General features: G+C 33.3%; 1 long non-coding RNA gene across 1 annotated transcript; it reads left to right on the top strand.

The window, feature by feature from the left end:
- Positions 1 to 7,746: 7,746 nt before the first annotated feature.
- On the top strand, positions 7,747 to 8,994 carry LOC114295975 (uncharacterized). The gene is made up of 2 exons (XR_014328787.1): positions 7,747 to 8,175; positions 8,699 to 8,994. It is a non-coding gene; the product is annotated as an uncharacterized LOC114295975 (long non-coding RNA).
- The last annotated feature ends 284 nt before the right edge of the window (positions 8,995 to 9,278 follow it).

The raw sequence follows: 9,278 nt of genomic DNA, 5'->3' as shown, positions 1-9,278 counted from the left end.
CAATGATATAAACATATATATATACATATATATAATAGATATTTTGTAACAAATCAACAGTTAAATGAATCAAAATCAAAAAAAAAATTCAAGCCTAGGAAATGGATAGGAACTTACATCTTCTCTTTGTGAATAAGGACAAATTAATACCCAAATCCATTCTATTAAGTGGAGAGCGTAGATTAATGAAAATCATTTCTTGGTGGAAGCCTTTTTTATTAAAACAGGGGACTTATCAAATTTATTGAAAACTCCTCATCTAGTTATAGAACAAGGATGCTTCCACCATTTTCTATGTTCACAAATGATTGAGAGAGGAGATTTCAATACCCTTTGACCTAAAATCTCTTGTTTTACTTCCAAAACACATAAAACAAAGAGAACACAACCCTCTCAACATCAAATTCCAAGAATCACTCAAGTAACCCTAAGAAACAACCATTCTACTCATTATCTTTGAGCATAGGTTGAAACACATGGATTGATGCACCTAAGAGATAGGATATGTGAAGAAGAGAAGTGTAACAACAAGAAAAGCTATTCTACTTATTAAACTTGTTAATAGATGACTAATAGCTACCCTCAAACACATCTGCAAGGGTCCAAAATACATAACAAAAATGAAGTTAAAGTTAAGGAAAGCAAGAAAATGAAGAAAGAACTATCAACTCAATGGATGGGTGGCTAAATTCACTCCCTCCACATCCATGAGAACTTACAACAATCACATGATAAAGACACAACAATAATGAAGTATAAAGCTTATAAATGAAGAACAAGAGAGAGATGATGAAAATAGTTCAAAAGTTTCACCTCTTGAAAGAGAGTGAACTTCTTGGTTCTCAAACTCTTTCCTAACACCCTCAAAGTTCTTGAGTAACACACTCTAATCGTGAGAAGAGAAACACACTCTAACTGAATTATCGAGAAGAGGAGAACAACACACTAATCGCACTGAAATCGTAAGAAGATAAAGGCAACACACTCTAGTCGTGTTGAAATCATGAGAAGAGGAACACAACATACTCTAATCACATTGAATTTGTGAGAAGATGAGGACAACACACTCTAACCGGGTTAATATCGCGAGAAGAGAAGGACAACACACTCTAATCGCACTAAAATCACAAGAAGAGGAACACATTCTAAACTCGCTGAAATCGCGAGAAGATGAACACACTCTAATTGCGCTAAAATAGCGAGAAGAGGGACACAACACTCTAACCATGCTGAAATTGTGAGAAGATGAACAAACTCTAAATGCATTGAAATCGTGAGAAGAGGAACAAACTCTAAACACGCTGAAATCGTGAGAAGATAGAGGGTGCTAACCAAGAAGAAACAAATATGGTGTTAACCGACAACTCTAACCATACTTTCATATGGGAAGAGAAAGGTATTAACCAAAAGAAAACAAACCAAACACCCCTTATGTGTAAAGGGTAAATGCAATAAGATAAAGAATGCAATGCTTACAATACAACATGCGGTAGATGCAAAAAGCAGTATACCTTACAGCTTCAAAAATAGGCGTATAAACCAGTTGAGAGTTAGACTTACGTGTTTTTGCACTGCCTTGGGAACTGATGATCTATGCAACACAATGCAATGGAATGATGACGAAATGCGAAGATGGTAATATACAAGGCAAGCCTTGTGCAAATGATGATGAAGCGTAACGAAAGAAGCAAATATGAGGAATGCGACCTTTTTAAATGCAAAAGAGATCGCGCGATGGAATACACTTTATTTGAAAAACACTAAAAGTGAAAAGGGTGCATGATACATATCTCAAAACATGGATGGCATGGAAAGCAGTGCATGATGAATGATGTATGGAGCAATATACGATGCAACTTATGAGATGAGCAGTATAGAGAGTAATACACCACATATCTTATGGAATGAATGTAACGCAGCATGTAGGTCACCCCACATTATGCGATGAAGCATGACAATTTTCAACTTACTGAAGCAAAACCAACTCCCTAGGTTAAACCTAAACATAAATCGAGGCAACTCAACACAACTTAGTTATTGATATTTACAAGTACAGAACAAAGTCGAGAGCTAGAGTAGCCAATCATGTAGTTCAAATCCACTAGAGTGTGCGAGCACACATGCATGAGCCAAAGAACACATATCAATCCGAGAAAAGAAGGCAACCAAAGAGAGTCTTGAATTGCTCGGGGATAATTGTCAAAGGTTGAATCATATCAGAATCATCATGGTGGGTGAACCCATCCCTACTCAAAGGAAAGTGCTTGATAGATAGCTGGGAGAAAAGTATGGTTCATACCCCTTGTTTAGCTGATAGCCCAGTCACATGTGCTCTTGCCCCCTGGTGTCCAACTACTGTTTGCATTTTATGCAGGTGCCTGTGATAGGGATCATTAGATCATAGAACATCTGCGAACCAATCCAACTCATGCTTTCCTCATGCCTCAGAGTATTGAGAACTTATTCCAGTCCTCGAACTAGTGATGGATTTCTTACATACACTTTGCAATGATTATGGACTTGATGCCTCTTGCGTGGGCACTCTTAGCTTGTTAATGACCTCCATACATGGACTTGTTTTGGATTCGAAGAAGCAAAGGTTCGTATATGAAATTTTGACCACGCCATTCTATTGAACTTCGAATCATGCCCACATTCACAGACACGAAAGAGACTCGATGAACGTAGACTAAGACACATACTTGACAGAAAACAACAAGACTCATAACTGACTCAAAAAGCTAAAGAAGAAGAGAAAAGACTTAATGTGGTTAATCATGCATTGTGCTCGTAGTATTCCTCATGCTTACTCAATTATTCAAGAATCGCCTATAGGAACAGATTTTGCAAAAGGTTAGGTTTCAATTTCCTTTGGCTCAAGTTGAAGATTTCACCGATAAGTTCAAGCATTGAAAATTTGCCCACCTATTAATTCAAACTAGTTCTTTCTCGTAGACGTGAATATGCTATGTGTGACAGTCATTGTAGCTCCTGGATAGATGCAAAACTAAATATGTGAATTGGAGAAGAAGGTTGAAGATGAGGTATGTATGTAAACAAAATTTTGTCACACTTTTAAATGAAGAAGGAGAGGTATATTTATAGATTTTTTAGGCAAAGAAAATATTTGTGGAGGAAACTTAGAGTGAAATATCTAAGATATTTGTATAAAATTTGGAGAAAATGCCGAATTTTCTGAAACTGCTCTATTTCCCGAAGAAATCATCCGGCCAGACAAAAAAGTGTTCGACTAGACAAAAAATTGTTTAGCCAAACATTTTTTTTAAAAGGGGAAAACATGGCTTTTTTCCAAAAAATTCTCATTCCTTCCACTCATTTTTACTCTGTCTTTGCTCAATTTATTAAGAAAATATAACACTTTAATTTTGAAAATGCAAATCTCGAATTTTGTAGAAATGTTTGAATCCACACCAAAAAAAAAAAAAACATTTTGAAAAATATTTAAAAAAAGGTCTAAAATAGTTTGACCAAAACGGGTGTAAGGTTGAGATTAAAGGTTGAACCTGACTCTCCTGCTGAGGAATTCGTAAGATAGCACATTCCAACTTTTATCATCGGATGTTCAGAAAAGAGCGCCCAAGTGTTAAGGCCAGTTAAAATGGGGTGTCTACAGTAGCAATCATGGCTCTTCTTTTGTCTTTCTTGTATTGTTTCTTGATTTTCGGACAATCAACCTTGATGTGACCAGGCTTGTTACATTCATAACAAGTGATTTCAGTTTTCTCCATTTACAAAATCTTTTCTACTATATTCTCCTTTGTTAAAATCTCTTTTAAAAAATCTTCTTCCTTTTTGTTTTTTTTTCATAAATTTCTGGAACATCCTTGTAAAGAAAGCCACTTCTTCATCATCAAATTTTGAATTATCTTCATCCTCCTCTTCACGAGTAGTGGTGGTTTTGAAAGCTAATACCTTCTTTTTCTTGTCATCTTCTTCTTCATCCCTTTCTTTCATGATGAGCTCATATGTGAGAAGAGATCCTATCAGCTCGTCTAGACTTAGTTTTGATAAGTTCTTGGCTTCAGTGATGGCAATGATTTTTTTCTCCCAACTCTTAGGTAATGACCCTAGCACTTGTCTTACAATTTCAGCATTAGTATATATTTTACTAAGAGATGTTAAATCATTTATAATATCAGTAAAACAAGTAAACATTTGAGTAATAGTTTCATCATATTTCATCTTAAAAAGCTCATAGTTGTGAACTAGCAAGCTAACTTTAGACTCTTTAACTTGGTCTGTTCCCTCATGAGTCACTATGAGTTTATCCCAAATTTCTTTTATTGTCTTACATGTAGAAATTCTATTGAACTCGTTGGCATCTAAAGCACAATACAACATATTTGTGGCTTTAACATTGGTTTAAGAAATTCTCATATCAGCTTTCATCCACTCATTTTTAGGTTTTGGTATCTTTTGGACATCTACAGTTCTGGTAAGGGATTTTGGAGGACAAATGATTTCCAGCCCTCATAATCGTTAGATTGTATGTGTATGGTCATCCTGATTTTCCAATAACTAAAGTTTGTGTTGCTAAACAATGATGGTCTATTGGATTCTTGTCTGTCAGGTACTGAATAATTAGGAGTTTCCATAATCTACTGACAGTTAAGTCAAACAAAAACTAGAGTCCTCGCCCTGATATCAATTGTTATCCCAGGTAGGCAACCCAAGAGGGGGAGGGATGAATTGGGTTAATTAAAAATAATTTCACAATATTAAATATAATAATCAAAATATCATAATTTAAATAAACAGGGAACAAAACAATAATAACAATAAATATAAAAGTAAAACAAATTGGGAGAGAAAATCAAATATAGCGATTTATAGTGGTTCGGCACACCAAGCCTATATCCACTCCTCAAGGATCATCCTCAAGAATTTCTTCACTTTCAAACAAATCAATACACCACCAAAGTTTTGCCAAGCTTGTGGATTTTACACAGGTCTTACTTTTATCCATTGAGCCTCACTCAACAATAAATGCCTCTCCTTTACAAAATTCTCTCACAAAATAATCAATAAAGAGGTATTTCATCCCTCTTTTACAATGATTCTCTTTCAAAGAGTAAATATGAAAGTGTAAGACCGAGGACAACACTTAGATTTGAAAGTGAAAGAGTAGAGTGAAAAATACAATCAAAATTTTTTAGCACATAGATTTTTCCCTTTAAGTTCCTTGATTTTTCTGCAAGCAAAATGCTTCTATTTATACCTAAAAATCTACCCATTGGAGGAGGGGAGACGCTTCTCTTCTAACTTTTGCAGCTCGATCAGATGGGCATGCCTTGAAAACAGATGCTCCAACACGTGAAGATTTGTCAAGAGTTCAAACTATATATACTATAAGATATTTTATAAAGTGTTTGCCATAGGAAATGATTTGTCATTGTGTCTTTACACATGCCAACATGCATACATGTAACACGATACAATGAATGCAATGCATATATGCAAACTTAATCAAAAGTTTGATTTTCCATGTAGGTAGGTTTCTCTTTTCCATTTATATTATACATTATATTATATATAATATTAAAAAGATGCACAGTAACAATATATGATGCAATTGAAATCTATTTTCATATTTTGTGTCAAATGATTGTAAAATATGTATATGCTAAAAATCATGATAAATCTAATGTATTTAAGACATCATCAAAATTAAATAATATGATTAACAAACCCATTAAAGATAATTGCTCAATAAAGTCTCAGATACCATTATCTAGATTATTGCTTTAAACCATAAATAGGTCTTTGAAGCTTGCAAACTTTGCACTCTAGGTCAGCTGCTATAAAGCCTTCTGGCTGGTCCATACAAATTTTTTCATCTAATTCTTCGTTGATAAATGCAGTTTTAACATTCATTTGGTATAACTCTAGGTTCAACCGAGCTGCTATTGCCAGAATAAGGTGAATATATGCAAACCTTACTACTGCAGAAAAAGTTTCCTCCTGGTCTACAGCTTCCAATTTAGTGTAACCCTTCCCCAGTAGGCGAGCCTTATATCTTTCTATGGAACCATCTGTCTCGTGCTTGATTTAGAAAACCTATTTGTTCCCAATGGCCTTGTGCTTGGGTGGCAAATCAACAAAGTCTTAGACAAGGTTTTTTTCTCAATGGAAGGGATCACCAATAGTTTAGGGAGTCCATTTGTACACTTCTATAATTCAGGAGACAAAGTGATAATTCTCAATAGTTTAGGAGGTCTATTTGTATGTTTTTATAGTTTAATAGGTCAAAGAGATATTTCTTAATAATTTAGGGGGTCCCTGCATAAATAACCCATGCATTTACTTTGATTTTTGTACCAAATTTAGAAAAATAATAGCACAGTGTAAGTTTAGAAAATAATTACAAATCAATGATGAAATTTATAAACTTTAATAATTAAAATATTATGTATTTTAATAATTCAATAAATTTTTACTGTTACCACTAAATTTTAATTTCCTCTAATTTCAATTGCTATGGAGGTTTATATACTTTCTAGTTGGATTCTTCAATCAGGCCAAAGCATCATCAACTGCCACATAAGCTTTTTATGTGGAGCCCACTTGGAGCTTAAGTTTGTTGTTCTGTCCAAATCACTAATGAAGAGTTGGTTGTTGGTGTAACAATCAAAATTGTCACTACTGAAACTCCAAGGACAAAATTCAATGGTGCAAAATGTAATTTGCGTTTTTTAAGAAAAAAAATTCTATTCGGGGATCATAAAAAAAATCGTAGCACATATTGTATGAGAAATTTTAACATGCACATCCTCAAAAATGATGTATCATATGTATTTTTAGTTATAACATTTTTTTCTTTAGTAATAACTAATTTTTCTCTTTAATTATGATATTGTTTTAGTTATGATTATGAGTTCTTTAGTTATGTTTCATGTTGTATTTAGTTATGATATTTTTTTTAGTTATGACTCAAAAAGTATGATATTATACAATTTTCTTATTTAGTTATAAGGTGCATATGGTACACACTCTATATGTGTCATTTAGATATAAATTTTCAAATAAAAATTAATTGTTCAGACATAAACTTCTAAACAGAAAGAATTGTTCATATATACATTCCATTCATATGTTTATATCAGCATAACTATTTTTTGTTTAGAAATTTATGTCAGAATATTTGATTTTTGTTCGAAAGTTTATATACAAATGGCATGGTGTATACTACTAAGATTTTTTATGGTGTGCAAAAAGAATTACCTTTTTCTATGTTTTTTTTTTATAGTAAATTACACTAATCTCCTTTTAGGTTTGGAGAAAATACAGTAAATCTCATAAATTTAGCATAATTATATTAGTTTCTCTTAAAATTTTAATAACACTTGCCCAATTTTTTTCAATTATTCGTTAGTCATTTGAATTGAAAAATGATTGTTTATCCTTGTATTTTCATATCATCTATATTAGTTTCATTTATTTTAGTTTTACTAAAAGAGAAGTTAGTATAATTGTATCAAAATTATAAAACTTACTGTATATTCTTTAAATCTTAGGGAAATTAGTGTAAGTTGCCCTTTATTTTTTTAAACTTTGTCTATATGATTATTTTAACCAAGTCAGTTTTGGTTGGCCTTCAAGTTCTTGCTATGGATCAACTAATGGCACATATATTTATATTAAAATTAAAGCATCATGTTGTGTTTTAGTCACTACCACCTCCAACCAACAATATCCCTTTGTTCAACATCAGCAGCCCACCACCTCTAATTTTGTCTCTCAGTACATTGTTGTGTTGCATAACACAAAAACAAAATCTCTAATTCTCTCTGTTCTAAGTGCATTGTTGTGCATAACATAACACAAAAACAAAATGGGAAGCAGCAGAGGGCCATCACCATTAGTTCCATTAGTAATGGTGGGAGTCTTTGCTCTGCTCATCTTTGGACCTCTCTTGCAATCTGTAGTTGAAGCTTTCTCATCTCTGTATCAAGAAGTGATGGACTATGAAGGTGGTGTCACCTTCATGATTCTGCTTTTTATGATCTTATTGTTGATGGTAATGTACTTACTCTCTCTCTTCTTTCCCACACTTGACATCTTTTATACCGGAAACCGACAAAGCGATGAAGATGAAGGGTTTGGATTGGGATCTTTTCTTCTAGCTCTGCTCTTCTTTGCTCTGTATGTTGTCATGTGAGTACTGTTCTTTCTTACCATCACTTGCTAGTTTTCTTTCAATTGTTAGATTAGAAATTGTATATTCAGATTTTGATTTGTTTTCAGCCTTCTTACAACAGGGGAGAAGAGCAGTAAAAAATAAAAAAAGGGTAAATTACACTTTTAATGTTTGTAGTTTGACTCAAAATTTTACTCCAATCCTTATTGTTTCAAATTATATAATTAAGTCCCTACATCTTAAATCTAGTTTCAATTTGATCTTTCCGTTTAAATTAGAGGTTCAAATTAACGAGTTTGGAACGTTTTACAGTTTTTTAAGATGTATACGTATTAAAAATTAACAAAAAATTGAATAAAAAAACCAAATTGAAACTAACTTAAAATGTAATGACTAAATTGTTCAAATTGAAATAGTAGATTATTTTGGGTCAAACTATAAGGGTGAGAAGTGTTTGATCTCTGGTATTAAAAAAAAAAAATTAAAAATTTTAGAGGAAAAAAAACATTCATGTTTGATATAATAGCTATTTTTTTTCAGGGTGAATCGAGAGGAAGATTGAGGTGGAGGCCAGCCCCAATATTATGGCAACCATTTATTACCAAGAAGACACTTCATCAACTAAGTTGGCATCTTAAATTACAGTTACCTTCGGTTTTTCATTCTTACTCAAAAGTTTGCCTGCTTTCATTTTCACCAATATTCTCACATTTCAGAATTTCAAAAATAGAGGAGGAAAAAAGCAACCACTTTCTTCTAGATTTTAATGGAACCAGGTTTGTTTTAAATTGTTTCTGACAATGGGAATCCCAGTATGCTGCTTGCAGTTATTGCCACGAGTATTCTGTTTTGACTTTTTTTTTTTTTTTTTTTTATGACCGGGTGTCCGGACCAATTTACGCGCACCTTGACTAATCTCGGGATCTATGCAAAGCGCCCCTTCTACATGGATCGGGCAAATCTCGGGCAAAACTCACGGGCGTGGCCCCAATATTCTAATGTTGATTCATAAAAACAGCCGATGCATAATTGTTCAGAATAATTCTTCCCAAAAATCAACACAAAATCTACTGGGCTGAACTTGCAATCTAACTTCTTAAAAGCCACTCAGATGGTGATT

Source organism: Camellia sinensis, chromosome 5 (genome assembly GCF_055761805.1).
Source record: "Camellia sinensis isolate YWXY chromosome 5, ASM5576180v1, whole genome shotgun sequence".
Lineage (NCBI taxonomy): Eukaryota > Viridiplantae > Streptophyta > Magnoliopsida > Ericales > Theaceae > Camellia > Camellia sinensis.
Note: the sequence above shows the minus strand (reverse complement) of the source record. Positions and strands in the feature narration are given on the sequence as shown.